The 24090-nt window shown below is 42.0% G+C and overlaps 1 protein-coding gene across 2 annotated transcripts in view; it reads left to right on the top strand.

Annotated features, from left to right (window-relative positions):
- Positions 1–24090, top strand: part of LOC129855255 (leucine-rich repeat-containing protein 7-like) — a 222806-nt gene that overhangs the window by 28610 nt on the left and 170106 nt on the right. For both annotated transcript variants that reach the window (XM_055922696.1, XM_055922697.1), the window contains exon 2: positions 18480–18796. The gene's annotated coding sequence lies outside the window, so the exon portion shown is untranslated. The remainder of the gene's footprint in view (positions 1–18479; positions 18797–24090) is intronic.

Here is a 24090-nt window from a genome sequence, read left to right as displayed (position 1 = left end):
TATGTTTCACAGACCAATATGCATTTGAAATTAAATTGAGTGACATAGGACTAGGGTCTGCTCTCTATGGGGCTGTTGCTAGAAAAGTTCAATGAAATCACCTGTAGCTTTTTTAATGACCCTTTAGTCTGTGTGGCCTCATATCTGAATGCAGTGACTTTGAAAGATCATTTGATTTGATTTGCTGTCGCAGTGTATTGATCCAATAGGAAAATACATGTTTGATGTGTAATAACTTAACACCATAATAACACATGCGTAGCAGGTAATAACACAGGACATTTTTTTGTCTCTAAATGTTATAACATTGACAGGGAGTGTGTAGAGGGAGGAGAGAGGAGTGTGTCTCCTACAGCTCAATAAGTGTCTCTCACCTCAGCATCACCTTCCCTGGCTATGTTATAAACAATGACTGTCGTGTTGGGGGAGCAATGAAAGAATTACTTTCTTATCTGTGTTTGCTTTCAGTGGATGGAAGTCATATCATTTGGATAGGAATGACTGCTGTGGCCTCTGGCACCTGTATGCCTGAGGTGTGAAGGGAGGTTGTGGGGTCTGTACTGTACTGTGTCAAGAGGGGAGATAAGTAAGAGGTGTCACTGCAGGCCCTGGTTCAAATCCAGGCTGCATCTTATCTGGCTGTGATTGGGAGTCCCATAGGGTGGCAATTGGCCCAGTGTCGTCTGGGGTAGACCGTCATTGTCAATAAGAATTTTTTCTTAACTGTTCTTGACTAGTTAAATAAAAAACAATTAAAAAAACTTACATGTAATGAAAGTCACAGCCCTTGGCAATGAATGTATAGCTATTTGTAGGCCTACTCTATGAACTCCTCGCAAGTATTCCTTCATTGAAGCAAGTGTTTTACTTAAATTTCACAAATGCTGTGAGAATTATTTGGAAGAGTTCAACACTGGCAATTTTCTCACAGGAGCGTGTGTGAGAATAGTCTTGAAGTCTTTGTTGTAGCAAATCACTCTGGCGTGCTATGATTAAGGTTACCAGAAGATCTCTGTTGTAGAACATTGTTATATTATGCTAGCTAGTTGCAGCTTTCCTTGCTTGGTGGCAGAGGATATAATTTGCACACAATCAATCTGGCTAGAGAAATACATAGAAGAACGTATTTCATTTAACTCAGATTATCCGTTTTTTTGCATTAGATATTAATATGAACCATATTAATATGTTAAAACTTTGACCATAAGCTTGAGCAAGTCTACTCATAAATTATAAGGTACTCTTTTCCCATATTCATCAACATTTACACTATTCTGTAACGTACCTGAAATCGCCTTTATATTGGCATTCATGTTAAATAACACTTTTTATTTTATTCTGTATTAAATCACTGGAGAGCTTTTGTTTACTCCCTGATGATCAATATTACTTTTTAGATTCATTCTTCAATATCATTCAGAAAAGAATATACTGCTTTCTTATGGGGTTTTTACTTTAACACTCCTGAATTGAAATGAGCGATTACTTTAATATTTTATTCCTCAATATCGTCATTTATTTCAACTGTAGGGCGAAACCGAATGGAGACAGCTCCAGTCTTTGATACTGGCCAAAAGAAAAGAACATCCACATCTCAAAGTGCATCGGAAGGCTTGTAGGGAAAATATGGCAATGCTTTGCTTGTTAAGCCTACATGGAATGTTTCACAATATGTGATCTATTTGCTAGAAATATCAAATTAAATAACTTTATCAATCGCTTTCTGCATCATCTAGCAGTGTTTGGGATCTAAAAACAACATCCAACAGTTACAGTACTTTCAAATCCTGTAATAGGAACTAAGAATGTTTCAGTTGACATTTAGAAGTTTAGTCAGCCAAGTTACATACATAAAAATGATTTTTTTTCTTTAACTCTGCCTGACTGTACATTTCTGCATGGGCCCTGGCTAATCCTTTGGAGCAGTTGGACATAAATCAGCAGAGTTTTTAATTGAAGTAGAGGCCAACCTGCTCTGATTGTCAAAACTCTACTCCTGCTCCACCTCTCTGGCGCTCGTTGTCGACAGTTTACTTATTATTACACACACCTGTCACCATCGTTACGCGAACCTGCGCCTCATGAGACTCACCTGGACTCCATCACTTCTATGATTACCTCCCCTATATCTGTCACTCCCTTTGGTTCTTTCCCCAGGCAGTATTAGTTATGTTTCTCATGTCTAGACGCCACTCTTGTTTTGTATTGTTCCATGTTTTTTTGTATTATTAAATTCACCCCCTGTACCTGCTTCCTGACTCCCAGCGTCTGTGTTACACTGATCAAACAAATGTATCCAATGTGCCGTATGGATTAATGAGTCATGAGGAAGGACTTTGTGGACTACAAAGAGATGCCCTTGGTGTCTCTTTTTGAAGATTTAGTGCTTAATTTGATACATTACCAATGAAAACTCTATCCCTCCTTATTCCTTCCACTGTTGTGACCTACTGGTATGGATGGCAGATCAAATACGGAAGATACTGTATATGCTACATAATGCTATTAAGTCCCAGTCTGAGGTCCCTGTCTGTTGCTCTTCTCTGTTCAGCAGGTGGAGCCCTGGTGCAGCTTTGGAACGGTTGGAGCAAGAATGTGCTAATTTTGCTCTTAAAACATCAATATTTGGTGTATTGGGTTGAGGCTATGTAATAACTAACTAACTAAAATCACATCACTGGCCTGAACATTCCATGTTGCAACTGTGAAATATTTCATGAATAGGCTACATTTTTTTTGAAAACCTTTTTAGATACTTCAAACCGAATTGTATTTGTCACATATGCCAAATACAACAGGTGTAGACTTGACCGTGAAATGCTTGCTTACAAGCCATTCCCAACGATGCAGAGTTTAAAAAAAATAACAATAGTAACACTAGAGAAATAAAATACACAAGAATGGAGTTATATACAGGGAGTAACTGTACCAGATCAATGTGGAGCTATATACAGGGAGTAACTGTACCAGATCAATGTGGAGCTATATACAGGGAGTAACTGTACCAGATCAATGTGGAGCTATATACAGGGAGTACCTGTACCAGATCAATGTGGAGCTATATACAGGGAGTAACTGTACCAGATCAATGTGGAGCTATATACAGGGAGTACCAGTACCAGATCAATGTGGAGCTCTATACAGGGAGTACCAGTACCAGATCAATGTGGAGCTATATACAGGGAGTAACTGTACCAGATCAATGTGGAGCTATATACAGGGAGTACCAGTATCAGATCAATGTGCAGAGGTACGAGGTATTTGAAGTAGATATGTACATGAAGGCAGGGTATAGTGACTAGGCATCAGGATAGATAATTATAAGAGTAAAATAAAGAACAGAGTAGCAGCAGCAAATGATGAGTGTAAAAGCGTGTGTGTCTAATGTGTATGCATGTGTGTGTGTTGTGTCGGTATGCGTGTGCATTTTGTGTGTGTGCTTGTGTAGTTTATGTGCATGTGTGTGGGTTTGGTGTGGGAGTGTCAATGTAGTGTGTGAGTGAGTGTGTACTGTATATGGTGTGTATACACTGAGTATACCAAACATTAGGAACACCATCCTGATATTGAGTTTCCCTCCCCCCACCTCTAAAGCTTCCCACAGGGATGCTGGCTCATGTTGACTCCAATGCTTCCCACAGTTGTGTCAAGTTGGCTGGATGTCCTTTGGGTGGTGGACCATTCTTGACACACACATGAATCTGTAGAGCGTGAAAAGCCATGGAGCTCTTGACACAAACCGGTGCGCCTGGCAACTACAACCATACTCCGTTCAAAGGCACTTACATTTTTTGTCTTTCCATTCATTATCTGAATGGCACACATACACAATCCATGTGTCATTTGTCTCAAGGCTTAAAAATCCTTCTTTAACATGTCTCTTCCCCTTCATCTATACTGATTGAAGTGGATTTAACAAGTGACATCAATAAAGGATCATAGCTTTCACCTGGATTCACCTAGTCAATCATGTAAAGGATTGACGACTGTCGTGTCGTCAGCAAACTTGATGATGGTGTTGGCCGTGCGTGGCCACACAGTTGTGGGTGAACAGAGAGTACATTAGGGGACTAAGCACACACCCATGAGGGGCCCCCGTGTTGAGGGTCAGCGTGGTGAAGGTGTCGTTGCCTACCAACACCACCTTGGGCCGGCCTGTCATGAAGTCCAGGATCCAGTTGCAGAGGGAGGGGTTCAGTCCCAGGGTCCCTAGCTTGGTGATGTTCCTGGAGGGGACTATGGTATTGAACACTGAGCTGTAGTCTATGAAAAGCATTCTCACATAGTTATTTTCTCTCTTGTCCAGGGGAGAGGGCAGTGTGTACAATTGAGATAGGGTAATCTGTTGGGGTGGTATGCATATTGGAGTGGGTCTAGGGTGTCTTGGATGATGGTGTTGATGTGTGTCATGGCCATGTTTGTTTTGTTGGGTTAAAAAAAAGCAGATGTGGAACAAACCAACTGTTCAAAACCTTGCCTATGTAACACACACTAGTTCAAGAATGGGCGAAATACGTTTTTTTTTTACAGAAATTCACCCCATGCTACACTGAGGCCAGATATACGTTGCACAGTCAACATTCTAGGTGAAAAAGACAGAATTTCTCCTCATCCACTGTCTTACACTTTTCCCCTCGTCTTTCCTGCAGTTTCCATGGCAACTCTGTGTTGCATGACTGGTTGTCAGCCCACTCAGGCAATGCAGTACTGCGCAGTACTCTTAGTGTGAAGTCAGAAATAAAACATTCTCTCCGTTCATTTCACCATCCCACCATCTCACCACCACAACAGCTGAGAGAGAGAGACCCAGGCACTTCAACCCTCAGACTTCATGTGTCCCATCTCACTGCTATGAGCTCATACTAGTCCATTCTCTCTTTAGCCCTCCAAACCCTGGGTGAGTTGGAGCCTAGGTTTTTATGAACACAAGCATAGTTACTGTATATCAATGGGCACTGACCTCATTAACTAAGACCATATAACCCTGAACCTCACCCTCCGAAGCAAATCAAGTTTTATGCTTTGTTCAGTACAAACAAGACATCCTGAAAAGGCTGTGTATTTCAATGGGAAAGGAAGTAAAGCACTAAAGACACTGGATCTGGATTAGAGAGTAATAGCCTGCTGTGAGTTGTGGAGATAATTAAGATGAAAAGAAATAGAATGGATAATGCAATGGTTTTACAGGAGGTTATGCATCAGGACTGCCTTAACAAGAACCAGCAGAGGATGGTTGAGTTGGATCCTGTTTGGGAGAGTCAGACAGGGGTCATATTTCAATAGCATCTCCTCTCCCTAGCATGATAATGGAAGACGACAGTTCTACGATCCTGTTACTGTAAGAAGATAAACTTTTACAAGGGTAGGGTCAGTGAGTCAGCATTTAGAGCCTCTCATTTGACAAAGCAAGAAATATCCTGAGCCCCCGCTCTGCAATAAGACGTAGATGAGACAATGTGTCTGGTCTGTCTCCTCTCCTCTCAGGCCCTAATGCAAATGTGTGTTCAGCACACTGATTCAGTATTATAAAGCCATTCACATGCTGTGATGCGAGATTAATGGTCTCAATAAAAGTGAAACACACTGGCAATAAAAGCAATTGAGGCTCTCTGGTTTGATGGGATGCTGCTCCTGAAACCAGATCACATGACAAATTGTCATTTGGAGGGGGGGGGGGGGGGGCGAACAAAACAAAACATCAAGGACAACTCATTATAACTTCACAGAAAAGTGGAATTGACTTTGTTCACAATGTTCCTGTAGCTCCTCGTCTATTGTTCGTAGATATGGTATCAGACCTTGATGCATTTTTGTGTTTCTTTATTTCTGAGTATAGTGCTGACCATATTCGTCACATTCTTGGACTTATGGATAGGCTATACTCACTGGTGTATTGAGTGGTCTTCATTTTTCACTGTGTTGCGGTGACAAAATGCAGGAACAGAAATACAAAAGTAGGCCAGTGTGAGGCATTCTGGGATGCCAGGACACCCCCTGGGCTTCTACAGAAGAAGACATCTATTTAATATAGCTTCCATTTATTCCACATTGTTTCATTTTACAGGTAAATTCTCTAAATTAAAGCATGTTTACATCCTGTCAATACTTCAGTTTAACGTTATGACTGCATAGAATAGATTAAACATATAAAAGTGCTTTCCTCACAATCTTAAATAAGCATGCCACATTAAAAAAATGTAGAACCAGGAACAGATATAGCCCGTGGAACACTCCAGACCTGACTGCCCTTGACCAGCACAAAAACATCCTGTGGTGTTCTGCATTAGCATCGAATAGCCCCAGCGATATGCAACTTTTCAGGGAAGTTAGGAACCAATATACACAGGCAGTTAGGAAAGCAAAGGCTAGGTTTTTCAAACAGAAATTTGCATCCTGTAGCACAAACTCCCAAAAGTTCTGGGACACTGTAAAGTCCATGGAGAATAAGAGCACCTCCTCCCAGCTGCCCACTGCACGATAATTGAGAATTTCAATAAGCATTTTTCTAAGGCTGGCCATGCTTTCCACCTGGCCACCCCTACCCTGGTCAACAGCCCTGCACCCCCCACAGCAACTTGCCCAAGCCTCCTCCATTTCTCCTTCACCCAAATCCAGATAGCTGATGTTCTGAAGGAGCTGCAAAATCTGGACCCCTACAAATCAGCAGGGCTAGACAATCTGGACCCTCTCTTTCTAAAATTATCAGCCGAAATTGTTGCAACCCCTATTACTAGCCTGTTCAACCTCTCTTTCGTATCGTCTGAGATCCCCAAAGATTGGCCAGTTGCTGCGGTCATCCCCCTCTTCAAAGGGGGACACACTCTAGACCCAAACTGCTACAGACCTATATCTATCCTACCCTGCCTTTCTAAGGTATTCGAAAGCCAAGTTAACAAACAGATCATCGACCATTTCAAATCCCACGGTACCTTCTGTACCTTATGCAATCTGGTTTCAGAGCTGGCCATGGGTGCACCTCAGCCACGCTCAAGGTCCTTAACGATATCATAACCTCCATCAATAAGAGACAATACTGTGCACCTGTATTCATCAACCTGGCCAAGGCCTTTGACTCTGTCAATCACCACATTCTTATCGGCAGACTCAACAGCCTTGGTTTCTCAAATGACTGCCTCGCCTGGTTCACCAACTACTTCTCAGACAGAGTTCAGTGTGTCAAATCGGAGGGCCTGTTGTCCAAACCTCTGGCAGTCTCTATGGGGGCGCCACAGGGTTCAATTCTCAGGATGACTCTTTTCTCTGAATACATCAATGATGTCGCTCTTGCTGCTGATGATTCTCTGATCCACCTCTACGCAGACGACAGCATTCTGTATACTTCTGGCCCTTCTTTGGGCACTGTGTTAACGAACCTCCAGACAAGCTTCAATGCCATACAAGTCTCCTTCCGTGGCCTCCAAGTAAAACTAAATGCATGCTCTTCAACCGATCGCTGCCAGCACCAGCTCACCCGTCCAGCATCGCTACTCTGGAAGGTTCTGACCTAGAATATGTGGACATCTACAAATACCTAGGTGTCTGGTTAGACTGTAAACTCTCCTTCCAGACTCACATTAAGCATCTCCAATCCAAAATTAAATCTAGAATCGGCTTCCTATTTCGCAACAAAGCATCATTCACTCACGCTAATAAACATATACTCGTAAAATTGACTATCCTACCGATCCTTGACTTCGGCGATGTCATTTACAAAAAGCCTCCAACACTCTACTCAGCAAATTAGATGCAGTCTATCACAGTGCCATTTTGTCACCAAAGCCCCATATACTACCCACCACTGCGACCTGTATGCTCTCATTGGCTGGCCCTCGCTTCATTTTCGTCGCCAAACCCACTGGCTCCAGGTCATCTATAAGACTTTGCTAGGTAAAGCACCGCCTTATCTCAGCTCACTGGTCACCATAGCAGCACCCACCCATAGCACACGCTCCAGAAGGTATATTTCACTGGTCACCCCCAAAGCCAATTCCTCCTTTGGCTGCCTTTCCTTCCAGTTCTCTGCTGCCAATGACTGGAATGAATTGCAAAAATCACTGAAGCTGGAGACTCATATCTCCCTCACTAACTTTAAGCACCAGCTGTCAGAGCGGGTCACAGATCATTGCACCTGTACATCGCCCATCTGTAAATACCCCATCCAACTACCTCATCCCCATACTGTTATTTATTTATTTTGCTCCTTTGCACCCCAGTATCTCTACTTGCACATTCATCTTCTGCACATCTATCACTCCAGTGTTTAATTGCTCAATTATAATTATTTCGCAACTATGGCCTATTTACTGCCTTACCTCCCTTATCTTGCCTCATTTGCACACACTGTATATAGACTTTTTTCTATTGTGATATTGACTGTATGTTTGTTTATTCCATATGTAACTCTGTGTTGTTGTTTGTGTCGCTTTGCTTTATCTTGGCCAGGTCGTAGTTGTAAATGAGAACTTGTTCTCAACTAGCCTACCTGGTTAAATAAAGGTGGAAAAAATAAACAATAAAAAATCGAATTTAATCCATCTTGTGATTTGATATTGTAAAATATAAGCTCTGTTAACCCAGTATTACTTATCCAAATGTTTCCTTGCCTGCAATTTGTTTTATTCAGGAATGTGAATAGGAGTACAACGTATGTTGTTCTCTGAGGAAGAAGACCCCTCTCATTTTACGTCAGTGATAGAGAGACATAATGAACTCAAAAATAGTTAGCTAATTCACTGTATTAGAAAAGAGCTCTAGGTCTTTGGGCCAAATGAGAACAGATGATGTAAGAAGTTACAGATATTAGGAAAGGTTTCTTACACTGACAGAAGGTAGCATTTCCTCTACAATGTAGAATGCAGTGACGGAAGAAATGCTGAATTCTGAAAATCATTGATATGCATTGAAAAGGTATCATGAGAACAATGTTGTCTGAGTTCACTGCCAGTGCATTTTACCTCAGAAAGCAGATTAAAGACACATAGATAATACAGGCAGGTGAGGGAATATATTTATGAATGATTTATGGTGCACTTATTCAAAATACACTGTAATTTTCACTATCACATGGTAACACTTTTCATCCCTCCCCTTTCTTCCCTCCACCCGGATCCTGACTATGACAAACATAGGCTGTATGTATAGGATGTATGGATTGTGCTCTGCCTCGCTCTCCTTCTCATCTCTGTGATAATGTGTGTTTTCAACACTTCCATGTGAGCTATGTTAATATGCGTCCCAGAAATGGTATTTGCTTTTTGGTATTTTATTAGGATCCCCATTAGCTGTTGCAAAAGCAGCAGCTACTCTTCCTGGGGTCCACACAAAACACAAAACATGAAACATGGCACAGTAGAGAACATCAATAGAGAAGAACAGCTCAAGGACAGAAGTACATAAAAAATAGGTCAAATAGGGGAGAGGCGTTGTGCCGTGAGGTGTTGCTTTATCTGTTTTTTTTAAATCAGGTTTGCTGTTTATTTGAGCAAAGAAGATGGAATGGAGTTCCATGCAATAAAGTCTCTATATAATACTGTACGCTTTCTTGAATTTGTTCTGGATTTGGGGACTGTGAAAAGACCTCTGGTGGCATGTCTGGTGGGGTGTGTAAGTTGACTATGCAAACAATTTGGGATTTTCAACACATTAATGTTTCTATAAAAAGAAGAAGTGATGCAGTCAGTCTCTCCTCAACTCTTAGCCAAGAGAGACTGGCATGTATAGTATTTATATCAGCCCTCTGATTACAATGAATAGCAAGACGTGCCACTGTAACGCCCTGGGTGTCGGGGGGTGCGAAGTCAGACGCAGGAACAGCAGAGCTTCAATATGTTGAGTCTTTAATACCCAACTAACAAACGAAATGTCCAACACGGACGTACTGGGTGTCATACACAACGGTCCAATGACACGCGAAACAAACCCAGTCCACAATAATCATAAACACTCCCGAAATCCCAAAAGCTACAATGAAACAATCCCGCACAATGAAGCGTACGGGCTGGCTGGCTAATAAAGCCACACTAATTAACAACTAACTGAACACAGGTGATACAAATAAACAATTAAGGAGGGGGAGGAAAAAGAGTCAGTGGCAGCTAGTAGGCCGGTGACGACGACCGCCGAGCGCCACCCGAACGGGAAGGAGAGCCTGCCTCGGTTGAAGTCGTGACAGCCACTCTGTTCTGGGCCAGCTGCAGCTTAACTAGGTCTTTCCTTGCAGCACTGGACCACACGACTGGACAACAATCAAGATTAGACAAAACTAGAGCCTGCAGAACTTGCTTTTTGGAGTGTGGTGTCAAAAAAGCAGAGCATCTATTTATTACGGACAGACCTCTTAAAATCTTTACAACCATTGAATCTATATGTCTTCACCATGACAGTTTAGAATCTAAGGTAACGGCAAGTAATTTAGTCTCCTCAACTTGTTCAACAGCCACACCATTCATTACCAGATCCAGCTGAGGTCTAGAACTTAGGGAGACCTAAGGGATTTCTGTTCCACTTTCCCCTCCCTCAGTTTATTCATTAATCTCTCTAATATTTGTGCCTGTCTGGACTGAGGATGGGAGGTTGATGTCTGTGAGATGGTCTTTAAGTGAAAGAGCAGCCGGACTTACATGTGTTCATCTCAATGGGCTACAGGAATGGCATTGTTGAATGGCATTGTAAGAAAGAGACCGAGGGCCTCAGTGTAGAATAGCACTGTTGACTAGATGGTGTTGGTGGAGTGGAAGGAGGGTTGTGACAACAGGAATCCAAGATTAGGTTGTTTTTCGGAGCTCCAGTTAGCAATAGCGGGAAAAGGTTTGCAGGAACTTTAATTCTAATAAAGTTGCATCGAAAGCAAAGCTAAAATTAACAGTTGCTTAAATCAAGACTAGAAACACTGCCAAGACCTGCAGAACACTATGCCCAGATAGGCATCCTCGCCAGAAGGTGAATATAACAATAGCTTTTAGCTGTGGCCTGTAGGTTGGCCTCAGCCACACTGCCCTTTCTTTTACTAAAATGCCAGAGAGCTGGTTATACACTCAGTGGCCAGTTTATTAGGTACACCCATCTAGTTTCGGGTCGGACCCCACTGTAGACATGAAGGGATGCACCTGGTCAGCAACAATGTCCAGATACACTGTGGCGTTCAAACGTTGCTCAATTAGTGTCAAGAGACCTAACGTGTGCCAGGAAAACATTCCCCACACCATTACACCACCACCACCGACCTGTACCATTAACACCATGCAGGATGGGGCCATGGCCACATGCTGCTTACGCTAAATCCTGACTCTGCCATCAGCATGTTGCAACAGGAACCTGGATTTGTCGGACCAGGCAATGTTTTTCCACTCCTCAATTGTCCAGTGTTGGTGATCGGGTGCCCACTGGAGCTGCTTCTTCTTGTTTTTAGCTGATAGGAGTGGAACCCGGTGTGGTTTTCTGCTGAAATAGCCCATCCATGACAAGGACCGACAAGTTGTGCATTCCGAGATGCTGTTCTGCACACCACAGTTGTACTGCACTACTATTTGCCTGTTTGTGGCCTGCCTGTTAGCTTGCATGATTCTTGCCATTCTCCTTCGACCTCTCATCAACAAGCTGTATTCGCCCACAAGACTGCAGCTGACTTGTTTTTATTTTTTTTGTCGCACCATTCTCGTAAACCCTAGACACTGTGTAAAGACCTGTGGAGTCAAACCGTTTCTGAGATACTGGAACCAGTGCGACTGACAATGACGATCATAGCACGCTCAAAGTCGCTTCGGACACTAATTTTGGCCATTCTAACGTTCAATCGATCAGCAGCTGAATGCGTCGATGCTCGTCTGTCTGCTTTATATAGCAAGCCGCGGCCAAGCAACTTCCTGTCTGTAGGAGCGAACCATTTTCGTGAACGGGGTGGTGTACCTAATAAACTGGCCACGGAGTGTGCACTGTAGCTCCACCTTGATCCTGGAAGATTCCAACAACAGGTGAGTCAGAAAATAGATAAACTGTTTAGACGTGAATATTCTTTCAGCATAGAATGCAATATGTAAATCCTGTTATCTGCTTTTATATCAATTTCAACCTTTAATTTAATATCAAAATGCTGAGCATTAAATTCTCTCCAAGGACAGAGTAGCGCACTTGCATTACGATTGGAGAGTGTAGACCTATGTGTTGGTACATTCGTTAGAATCAATGGAGGAGCAGTAGAACTCCACATAGGCATTAAACACAATAAAGCTTCCCTGCATTTGAACTCTATGAATACCTATAGAACATATAACCACAAAGAACATATACAGTTGAAGTCGGAAGTTTGCATACACTTAGGTTGGAGTCATTAAAACTCGTTTTTCAACCACTCCACACATTTCTTGTTAACAAACTACAGTTTTGGTATGTCGGTTAGGACATCTACTTTGTGCATGACACAAGTAATATTTCCAACAATTGTTTACAGACAGATTATTTCACTTATAATTCACTGTATCACAATTCCAGTTGGTCAAAAGTTTACATACACTAAGTTGACTGTGCCTTTAAACGGCTTGGAAAATTCCAGAAAATGAAGTCATGCTTTAGAAGCTTCTGATGGGCTAATTGACATCATTTGAGTCAATTGGAGGTGTATCTGTGGATGTATTTCAGGGCCTACCTTCAAACTCAGTGCCTCTTTGCTTGACATCATGGGGAAATCAAAAGAAATCAGCCAAGACCTCAGAAAAAAATTGTAGACCTCCACAAGTCTGATTCACCCTTGGGAGCAATTTCCAAATGCCTGAAGGTACCACTTTCATCTGTACAAACAATAGTACGCAAGTATGAACACCATGGGACCATGCAGCCTTCATACCATTCAGGAAGGTGACGCGTTCAATCGCCTAGAGATAAACGTACTTTGGTGCGAAAAGTGCAAATCAATCCCAGAACAACAGCAAAGGACTTTGTGAAGATGCTGGTGGAAACGGGTACAAAAGTATCTATAGCCACAGTAAAACGAGTCCTATATCGACATAACCTGAAAGGCCGCTCAGCAAGGAAGAAGCCACTGCTCCAAAACCGCCATAAAAAAGCCAGACTACGGTTTGCAATTGCACATGGGGACAAAGATCGTACTTTTTGGAGCAATGTGCTCTGGTCTGATGAAACAAAAATAGAACTGTTTGGCCATAATGACCATCGTTATGTTTGGAGGAAAAAGGGGGAGGCTTGCAAGCCGAAGAACACCATCCCAACCGTGAAGCACGGGGGTGGCAGGATCATGTTGTGGGGGTGCTTTGCTGCAGGAGGCACTGGCGCACTTCACAAAATAGATGGCATCATGAGGGAGGAAAATTATGTGGATATATTGAAGCAACATCTCAAGACATCAGTCAGGAAGTTCAAGCTTGGTCGCAAATGGGTCTTCCAAATGGACGTTGACCCCAAGCATACTTGGCTTAAGGACAGCAATGGCTTAAGGACAACAAAGTCAAGGTATTGGAGTGGCCATCACAAAGCCCTGACCTCAATCCCATAGAAAATTTGTGGGCAAAACTGAAAAAGCAAGGAAAAAGCAAGGAGGCCTACAAACCTGACTCAGTTACATCAGCTTTGTCAGGGGGAATTGGTCAAAATTCACCCAACTTTATGTGGGAAGCTTGTGGAAGGCTACCTGAAACGTTTGACCCAAGTTAAACAATTTAAAGGCAATGCTACCAAATACTAATTGAGTGTATGTAAACTTCTGAGCCACTGGGAATGTGATGAAAGAAATAAAAGCTGAAATAAATAATTCGTTCTACTATTATTCTGACATTTCACATTCTTAAAATAAAGTGGTGATCCTAACTAACCTAAGACAGGGAATTTTTGCTAGGATTAAATGTCAGGAATTGTGAAAAACGGAATTTAAATGTATTTGGCTAAGGTGCATGTAAACTTCAGACTTCAACTGTATATTAAATTTGAGTTTTTTTCAACCTCATTTTGTGGAAAATGGCATGTTGCAAGGAATTATTTGTGCTCAACAGGTCAGAGAAAGGAGATAGGTTTCTGATTTTGGCTCATTGGCCGTGCATCCTGCCTCTTGGCTCTGATGTTTGTCTTGAGGTCAGGATTCTAACATGATTGAGTTGAGTGGCTGGAGCTACAGTACTACTTTAAGTGAATCTGTTTGCCATCGTGACTGACACCACTTGACTACTGAGTCACGTGTTACAGTATGTGGGAGAGACACAGATGCAGATGCTCACTAACTAACTTATGTAAGCCATTTTAACCATCTATAGTGGGTTATATATTGCTCAATGACCATGTTTGTGGTTTTGACTCACTCAAACGGAAAACATTTAGCAACATTTGGCTTTAATCTAAAAATAAACATCCAAATTGAAGATGGCTGCTCTGCTCAAATTGTCATAAAAGCTCGGAGGAATATGCTGCAGATCGTCCTTTTATGTTCTGTGTCATACCATCTGAGCTATACAATACATCACCATTTTGAGATGAGGCTTTCTGTGTCTCACCCAGCTACTGCCTTATAACCCTCAACTTAATCAGGCCCATCAGGGCACGTTTAAATGCTGCTCACTGGGGGAACGAAGTGTGAGACTCTTTCTCTCCATTGATTCACCCGCATGGCACAGAAGCTGTGATTGAACCACTTTGAGTCTGTGCGTGGCTCCATAAACCGCAGCCTTATTTCATCAGGTCGCCCCCGTCTTACATGGGAATCCACTAACACCACTACCTACACTAAAGCTGCCATGGCCTGGGAGTCACGAGGCTGGGAGGAATGGGGATCTGAAGGGGTCAGTCATTGTTTACCTGGACAGGCGGTGGTGTTGTGGGTTGTGGTGGGAGGTGACATATTACTCATCACCGCAAGTTGTTGGTGTGAGGGCTTATCTTTATGTGCACAGTGTTGGAGCATAGCTGCAGATGAGATTACTCATCACTTTTCCTGCTGTGCGGGTGCGTGGGAGAATTACAAGCGTGAATGTGCTGTTAATACACTGGGGTATTGCCCAGTGAGTTTTACATAGTCATTGTATGGCGCTTTACCATGTCTTTGATGCAGTGAAAGAGGGAGAAACCATGACTACATGGGTTAAGATGACATGCTGTCAGGCTAAGTATATCTTTACCCCAGACTGCTGTCCTCCAGTATAGTAAACAATTCCCTCTGTGCTCTTTTACACTTGCCAACTTCGGAAGCCCACTTTACAAAACCACACTAAACACATCTCGGCTGATACTCACTAAAACATTATATTACAGCATAATTAAATGCGCTGAGAAAGACAATTGATTTCTGCAACATAGTTTAAGTAAAATTGCATTTGTGTTTTCACTTATTGGCATTTACCTCTGAGAAAGCATGCAGCAACATTTCTGTTTTAAGGAAAGAAAATACTCTAATTTGCTTCAGGGACATTCAAACTATAAACACTTATTATTTATTTTTCTGTCTTTACTTGATTGATTTCAATTGTAAAATATTTTTTTCTGTACTATCTTTTTCATTATGTGTCGTCCGCAGTGGTGGTAAAAGTAACCAATTGTCATACTTGAGTAAAAGTATAAATACCTTTAATTGAAAGTTACTCAAGTAAAAGTGAAAGTCACCCAGTAAAATACTTCTTGAGTTAAAGTCTAAAAGTATTTGGTTTTAAATATACTTAAGTATCAAAAGTAGAAGAACAATTATAAATAATTTCAAATTACTTATATCAAGCAAAGCAGACTGCACTATTTTCTTGTTTTTAAAATGTACGGATAACCAGGGGCACACTCCAACACTCACACATTATTTACAAAAGATGCATTTGTGTTTAGTGAGTCCGCCTGACCATAGGCTGGGTTTTCTTGATAAGTGCATGACTTTCACAATTTTCCTGTCCTGCTAAGCATTCAAAATGTAACAAATACTTTGGGTTATCAGGGACAATGTTTGGAGTAAAAAGTATAATTATTTTCTTTAGGAATGTAGTAAAGTAAAAGTTGTCAAAAATATAAATAGTAAAGTACAAACAAAAACCAAAAACTACTTCAGATGTACCCTAAAGTATTTTTACTTAAGTACTTTACACCACTGGTCGTACCCCAGGAAGACTAGCTGTCATCATGGTGCCACCTAATGGGGATTGAAATCAAACCCAAATCAAATCAAGGGAAAATATAAAATAATTAAATGAAAGAATGAATAAGTTAAGTAAACATGACTACAGTAAGTACTTTAGGTTTAATATCTAAACTCAGAAAGCAAAATTAATACTGTACTAGTCAATGTCATATTCAAAAACCACTCAAATATAATCATGAAACATTCATTCATTTTCATTGTGCGCATAATGAGATCTTCTTAACCTTTACTGCCGTGGGCTAAATCAGGGTCACACAGAGTGTTTCTTGGCAGTCTTAAACAACCCACTTTGAAACAGAAGTATACACCTCACACACATGATTATGGGCTTAAAAAAGAAGACATCTGTCAACAGATATAGAGTTGAAAGGTATTCAATTTTGAGTTTGCCTCCTAATAATATACTTTATATACATCACAGAAGACTAAAATATAAGAAAACCGTTTGACATAGAAACACCGGATTTGCGCCGGGTTTTTCAAATAATGTTGATAAATTATGACAAATATTTATGACATTCCACACGAGGCCACTAGGTCATTTGACTGCAGGAACGGGCTGTGTAACATATCTTTGAGGAGGGCAGAAAGTCTGCTCATGGACCCTCCTGTAGTCTAGAATCTGCTATATATTTACAGAGTAAGTCAAAGATCAGGAGTTAATATTGATGAGGCAGTGATTATCCAGGCCCTAATCGCCGCTGTAGTCATTATCGTGCCACTGCTTTGTAGGCTATACAGGGAGAGGCACTCCTCTGAGATCCATGGTATGGCAACCAAACAAACGTGAACAGAAGGGCAGACATCCGTAACGTGGAGCTTGGTATTCTTGAGGATAAAGCTTCTGAAAATAGCCATGTCTCCATCACAACCCTGATGCTGCCTGCTGCCGCTCACAGCAGCATCCTCTTTTCTCCTCCAGCTCAGATTTGGGTTTAATACCCGCGATTCCATTTCATGCCTATGACTCACTCGTTCTCCTTCTGAATCTGAGGGTATGTTTAGTTCTTCTGTGGCACCACGGTTTAAGAGCAGGGATGTGTTATTTAATTTTCTCCTCAGTGAGGCTCAGCCCATCCAGCTAACATTACTACCACTCCAATGGAAGGGGTGTGAATGATATAAAATCAGCTTCAAAATGTAACAGATTTCTATGATAATAAAACCTAGATGAGTTTACATTGCACTATTTAGGTAGGCATCAATTACAAACTGTAGTTTTGAAGACAATAAATTGAGATCTAGCTGTGTTTGGAGGATGTATACATCACTGGTATCTAGGTTGTTCTACTAAGAATTTAAATAGCCTCAGTCAAATTAACCTGCGTTCTTTTGACTCATGCTCGCCATGGCTACAGATTGATATACTTCGCTCTTAGTATTGACTCAATATGGACAGTGGGTTGATTTGATTGCCATGACAGGGAATCATGACACAGAACAGAAATAACTTTCAGAGAATTTAGATAAACCTAATCTATCTGCATTCTCTGCTTGAGGGGTGATGATGTAAGGTCTGTTTTGTTCTACAGAGACGTCATTGTGTTGTTGTTGTGATTTGAAGCATATTGATGAAAACATTGAATGCAGTATTTGTCTGTGGTTTTGAAACATTAAACTGTGGGCTAAGATCTTTTAAATGGGGACATTATTGCTAAATGCCTTTTTCTTGTGGTTCAATATTTTTAATTTCTTTTCAAATTTAAAATAATTTTTGCTTGAAGACGTGAATCGGGTGGCCATCACAGGCATCGGGGTCCAGCTGCTCCTCAGTAAAGGAGGAAAATGTTTCTCTCACTAATGAAAGCAGGGCTTTCTGAGTGGCACAGAGGTCTAAGGCACTGCATCTCAGTGCTAGAGGTGTCATAACAGACCCTGGTTCGATCCTGGGCTGTGATCAGGCTGTGATCGGGAGTCCCATAGGGCATTGCACAATTGGCCCAGCGTCGTCCGGGTTCAGGGAGGGTTTGGCCGGCTTGTAGTTTGCCTAGTTGCCTAGTTAAATAAATCCTAGTTTGCCTAGTTGCCTAGTTAAATAAAGCTTAAATAATAATACAAAAAATGGTTATGAGGCTTTCAACTGTTGGATATTTTGAATGGCAAGATATATGATGTACCCCATGCCCTCAACCCATCTTTCTTGTGGCGCATTGCCCTCTGGGATTCCCTCTGCTCAGAGATAACAATAATACACATGTTGATGTATTGTGTATTATGTTGTTAGATATGGGGGATTTCTTGTTTCATTTTTTGATTTTGACATTGTCTTCTTCTGTATTAAAACAAACTAAAGGACAGTAAACTGCTTGAGCAACCTGTGAAACAGAACTAAATATGTTATTTTCTTTCCCTTTCTCCATTTTCTCAGGAATGATTTGTCGCTTAATAAGTAACGAGCATTCATCATCACATTGGGATTGAGAGCAGGAGAGAAAGTGGCAGGAGTACCTACTGTACATGACACGGATGATGTAATGAGAGACTTTTCCAGAGCCTAGTGCCCTGCAGGACTTACACTGACAGGGAGGCAAACATTTGGCAGGACAACATGAACAAATGCAGGCCAGTGCACTGGGCAACTGTGTCCATCCACCACCAGTGATATCCAGGGGCCTTCTACTAACCCTGGCCAAACTGACTCCAACATAGGCAACACAAACCGAAGGCTGTCCCCTGTCTGCCCTGGTAAGTAATACAATAGCCCTTTGAAATGCTTATGTTCAATGATTTCATGCTGTATTTCAGTTGTTTCCATGCATTCTGAGATAGCTTCAGTCAGAGTTGGCTAATTTATGTTAATCTTTTTTAGAAACTATTTTGGGGGTTAATTTTGCAGTGATGTAAGCTCCCAGTATGGTAGACTTACTGGCCCCGTTGCCCAGTGCTGTAGACTTTCTGGCCCCGTTGCCCAGTGCTGTAGACTTACTGACCCCGTTGCCCAGTGCTGTAGACTTATTGGCCCCATTGCCCAGTGCTGTAGACTTACTGACCCCGTTGCCCAGTGCTGTAGACTTACTGACCCCATTGCCCAATGCTGTAGACTTACTGGCCCCATTTCCCAGTGCTGTAGACTTACTGGCCCAGTTGCCCAGTGCTGTAGACTTACTGGCCCAGTTGCCCAGTGCTGTAGACTTACTGGCCCAGTTGCCCAGTGCTGTAGACTTACTGGCCCCGTTGCCTAGTGCTGTAGACTTACTGGCCCCGTTGCCCAGTGCTGTAGACTTACTGGCCCCGTTGCCCAGTGCTGTAGACTTACTGGCCCCATTGCCCAGTGCTGTAGACTTACTGGCCCCATTGCCCAGTGCTGTAGACTTACTGGCCCCGTTGCCCAGTGCTGTAGACTTACTGGCCCCATTGCCCAGTGCTGTAGACTTACTGGCCCCATTGCCCAGTGCTGTAGACTTACTGGCTCCATTTCCCGGTACTGTAGACTTACTGGCCCCATTTCCCAGTACTGTAGGAATGTAATTTATGTAAATTGCATCTATTCAGTTCTGTACCTGTCTATTCATCTTATGTACAGTGTTATGTCATTTTATGTAGTTGTCTATTCATGTTCCTTATTATGTCATGCTTTATGTTTAGTGTGGACCCCAGGAAGAGTAGCTGCTGCTCTGGCTGTAGCTAATGGGGATCCTAATAAAATACTAAATACTGTAGACTTACTGGGCCTGGGAGGCTCTTCTGATGTCATCTGAGTGCAGCTGGGTCCTCTACTAAAGTGATGATCGAGGTCTAGTGAAAGGCTGAATGATGTTATGGACTCACTGATGTGTTCTACAGCCAAGATATGGGTCCAATAATACAGTCATTTAACTTCTGGCCTCCACTTCCAGGGAGAGTTTGGCAACAGCTGGATACAATAGTGCAGCGATTATGATCCGTGGACAGATACAGGAGAGGAAGGCCTTTCTGAACATGGCAGATTGGAATGTTGACTCACTCATTCTGTCAAAACATTAAATGTCTGTAATTCCAATGTCATTTTTATAATAGGCTTGTCTTAAATGCCACTCTTTATGACCAAATGCCAAACACACATCTCCCTGTTGCATTGTTGGGTTGGTAAAAGAGAAGAGTCATTATGAGAAGAGAGTTAGTGGTGCCATTGGGCAGTATGAGGATTAGGCTTCTTCACGCTCCAGGTGTTAAGAACAGGAGCAGATAGAATTTGGAGCAGAACTAATGCTTGCTGTAGCGAAAAATATATATATAAATGTACCGGTCATTGCTGCGGAATATCAAATGTTGTTTTGTATTCCATTGTGTTTTTGTATCTTTGAGCTATGACGCAAGTGCTGATCTTGATATGTGAGATGAATAATAAGCAGGGGTCTTGATATGAAATAGATAATAAACAGTAGTAATGTATTGCAATTATTCTACTAAAGTGCACTTCTCAAATTTGCTTTATATTGTTTACGGTACACAAATCAGTCAAGTCAGTGGTATCTGATTCTGTATTACTCAATGAAGTAACATTCCTGAATTGCCTGGTTAAGTAAATAAAATATGTATTATAGCCAGATCTATCTTTATTAAAATAAGACCCGTTTGTTTGTGGTTAGAACCTGGAAATTAGGATGGGGTTAATGAATGATGCTGTAAATGGAATTCATTCAGGCTTTACTGACCATTCAGACTGTGCAGCAGAAAGACGACAGCAGAGTGAATAGTAAATGTGATCCACTTTGGAGAAGGGAGCTGAGAGGAGTCTTGCTGAACGTCTCGGGAACACTTCTCGCTCTCAGCCATTTGACCAGGTGTTCTCATTAGCACCTTCTTCCCGGCCCCCAGGGAGGGAGGAGGGTGGCACATTTAGTGTCCTCTCGCTCTGCTGCCATTAAACTATAAGAACATTTAGCCCTGTATCACTACATTTCTGCCCTATTTTTTTCATTAGAATACAGGGCCATTCAATGTAATCTGCTCAGAAGTTTATGAACTGAATAACAATCCTCAATGAATAACACTAACAACATTATCTGAATAGGGCTATATATTTACTATGGTAATTGCTTGATGATTTAATGATTACGTGGCGTATCATTATTGTTTAATGAGACTGTGTCATGCCCTGACCTTAGAGAGCCTTTTTTTGTGTCTCTTTTTGGTTTGGTCAGGGTGTGGTTTGGGTGGCCATTCTATGTCCTTTATTTCTAGGATTTGTGTTTCTATGTTTTGGCCGGGTATGGTTCTCAATCAGGGACAGCTGTCTATCGTTGTCTCGGATTGGGAATCATACTTAGGCAGCCCTTTTTCCCACCTGTTATTGTGGGTAGTTGACTTTGTTAGTGGCACTATAGCCCTCGGAAACTTCACGGTCGTTTATTTTGTTTCTTGTTTTGTTAGCGACGTTCTAAAATAAAAAGAAATTTACGCTCACCACGCTGCACTTTGGTCCACTTTTTTCGTCGGCCGTGACAGACTGGTTATAAACATGACACAACTAATGGAATCCCAAAAACATTCCTTAACCCAGGACTCTTCAACTAATGACTATTCGGGAGAATAAAGAAAAAGGAGCAATTCTGTATAAATCTGGTAGATTTATTGATGGGACAAACAAACAATACTGTTACATTTCAGCATGAATCGCAGCAATGATGAAGGCAATTTTTTGGAGGGATTTTCAAGTACCTCAGTAAAGCACCTGATTTCCTTTTTTGTTTAAGCTGGGCTGAAGTGTGTTTGGCCTATATCACTCCTCACCTCTCCACCTGATAGCTCATGTGTGGTGAGCGTTCTGGCAGAAAAATGGTCGCTGTTCATTTCCCAGGGTGGTGCTACACATTGGTGGTGGATGAGGTGAGTTTCTCCCTGCTATGTAAAGCGTTTTGAGTACCTCAGTTGGTAGAAAAGAACTATATAAATCCAATCAATTAAATAACTTTTCCCATTGTACAACTAATGGAATGTCATGAATATAGGGCTTTAATATATTTTCTTAATCAATCATGTGAAGTTTGAGTAAGAACACAGTGGCCTACATAATTCTTAAATGGAAGAAGTCTGGAACCACCAAAACACTTCCTAGAGCTGGCCGCCCTGCCAAACTGAGCAGTCGGGAGAGAAGGGCCTTGGTCAGGGAGGTGACCAAGAACCCAGTGGTCACTCTGACAGAGCTCTAGAGTTCCTCTGTGGAGATTGGAGAACCTTCCAGAAGGACAACCATCTCTGCAGCACTCCACCAATCAGGCCTTTATGGTAGAGTGGCCAGACGGAAGACACTCCTCAGTAAAAGGCACATGACAGCCCGCTTGGAGTTTGCCAAAAGACACCGTAAGACTCTCAGACCATGAGAAACAAGATTTTCTGAAACCTAGATTGAACTCTTTGGCCTGAATGCCAAGTGTCACATCTGGAGGAAACCTGGCACCATCCCTACGGTGAAGCATGGTGGTGGCAGCATCATGCTTTGGGGATGTTTTTCAGCGGCAGGGACTGGGAGACTAGTCAGGATCGAGGCAAAGATGAATGGAGCAAAGTACAGAGAGATCCTTGACGAAAACCTGCTCCAGGGTGCTCAGGACCTCAGACTGGGGCAAAGGTTCACCTTCTAACAGGACAACGACCCTAAGCACACAGCCAAGACAACGCAGGAGTAGCTTCAGGACAAGTCTCTGAATGTACTTGAGTGGCCCAGCCAGTCCCCGGACTTGAACCCGATCTAACATTTCTGGAGAGACCTGAAAATAGCTGTGCAGCAATGCTCCCCATCCAACCTGACAGAGCTTGAGAGGATCTGCAGAAAAGAATGGGAGAAACTCCCCAAATACAGGTGTGCCAAGCTTGTAGCGTCATGCCCAAGAAGACTCAATGCTGTAATCGCTGCCAAAGGTGCTTCAACAAAGTACTGAGTAAAGGCTCTGAATACTTACAGTATGTAAATGTGATATTTCAGTCTCTTATAATAAATTTGCACAAAAAAAACTATTTTTGCTTAGTCATTATGGGGTATTGTGTGTAGATCGTTTTAATCAATTTTAGAATAAGGCTGTAACGTAACAAAATTGGGAAAGGGGTCTGTATAATTTCCGAAGGCACTGTATGTCAATCATCTGCATCAGGGTCGGCCCGCCCATTTGGCATGTTTAGACATCCGCCTACAGTGGCAGATTGACGAGGGCAGCATTTTCCAAGCTTAACTGACCAAGAGGCATCTCACATAACTTTGCCCCAAAACAATGATTCTCTCTCACATTAGCATATGAGCTATTAAGGAGAGAGCTGATGCCGCCATGATAAGCAATGCCCAGTTTATGTATCTCGTCAATGCCCAGCACGCCTCTCCATGGTGCTGTTGAAGAGACGCAGTGCTGCGGTGCTCCACCAACATTCCGTCAAAGTCATTTAACATAGATCATGTAGCCTATACAGTAGAAAGAGTAGGCTATATAGCCTCCGTGGCCTTTTCTGTAGCATACAGGGTGGCCAAAGGTATGATGATGTCATGAGACAGACACTTTACATCATTTATTTAACTAGGCAAGTCAGTTAAGAACAAATTCTTATTTACATGCATGTTTCCGATCAAATAGCCTAAATAGAGCAATCCCAGTGGGCAAAACTTGGTTGAAAAAGGAACCTTATTACTAACCAGAATGTGACGTCATTTTCTGACCACCATACAACCAGTTGGTCATAATTGTGACCTATATTTGTCATAATTCTAGCCGCTATATAATTTGATATATTATGTAACCTACTGGACATAGTTAAGACCTCCTCATAACCTGGTAATGACCACCTGACTACAGCTTATTTCCTACTGTACACTCTTAGAAAAAAGGGTTCCAAAAGGGTTCTCCGACTGTCCCCATAATAGAAGCCTTTTTGATTACACGTAGAACCCTTTTGGGCTCCATGTCTCTGTGGAAAGGGTTCTGTATAAAAACCAAAAGGGTTCTACCTGAATCCAAAAGGGTTTTTACCTGAAACCAAAAGGGTTCTACCTGAATCCAAAATGGTTTTACCTG

This window comes from Salvelinus fontinalis, chromosome 5, assembly GCF_029448725.1.
Source record: "Salvelinus fontinalis isolate EN_2023a chromosome 5, ASM2944872v1, whole genome shotgun sequence".
NCBI lineage: Eukaryota > Metazoa > Chordata > Actinopteri > Salmoniformes > Salmonidae > Salvelinus > Salvelinus fontinalis.
Note: the sequence above shows the minus strand (reverse complement) of the source record. Positions and strands in the feature narration are given on the sequence as shown.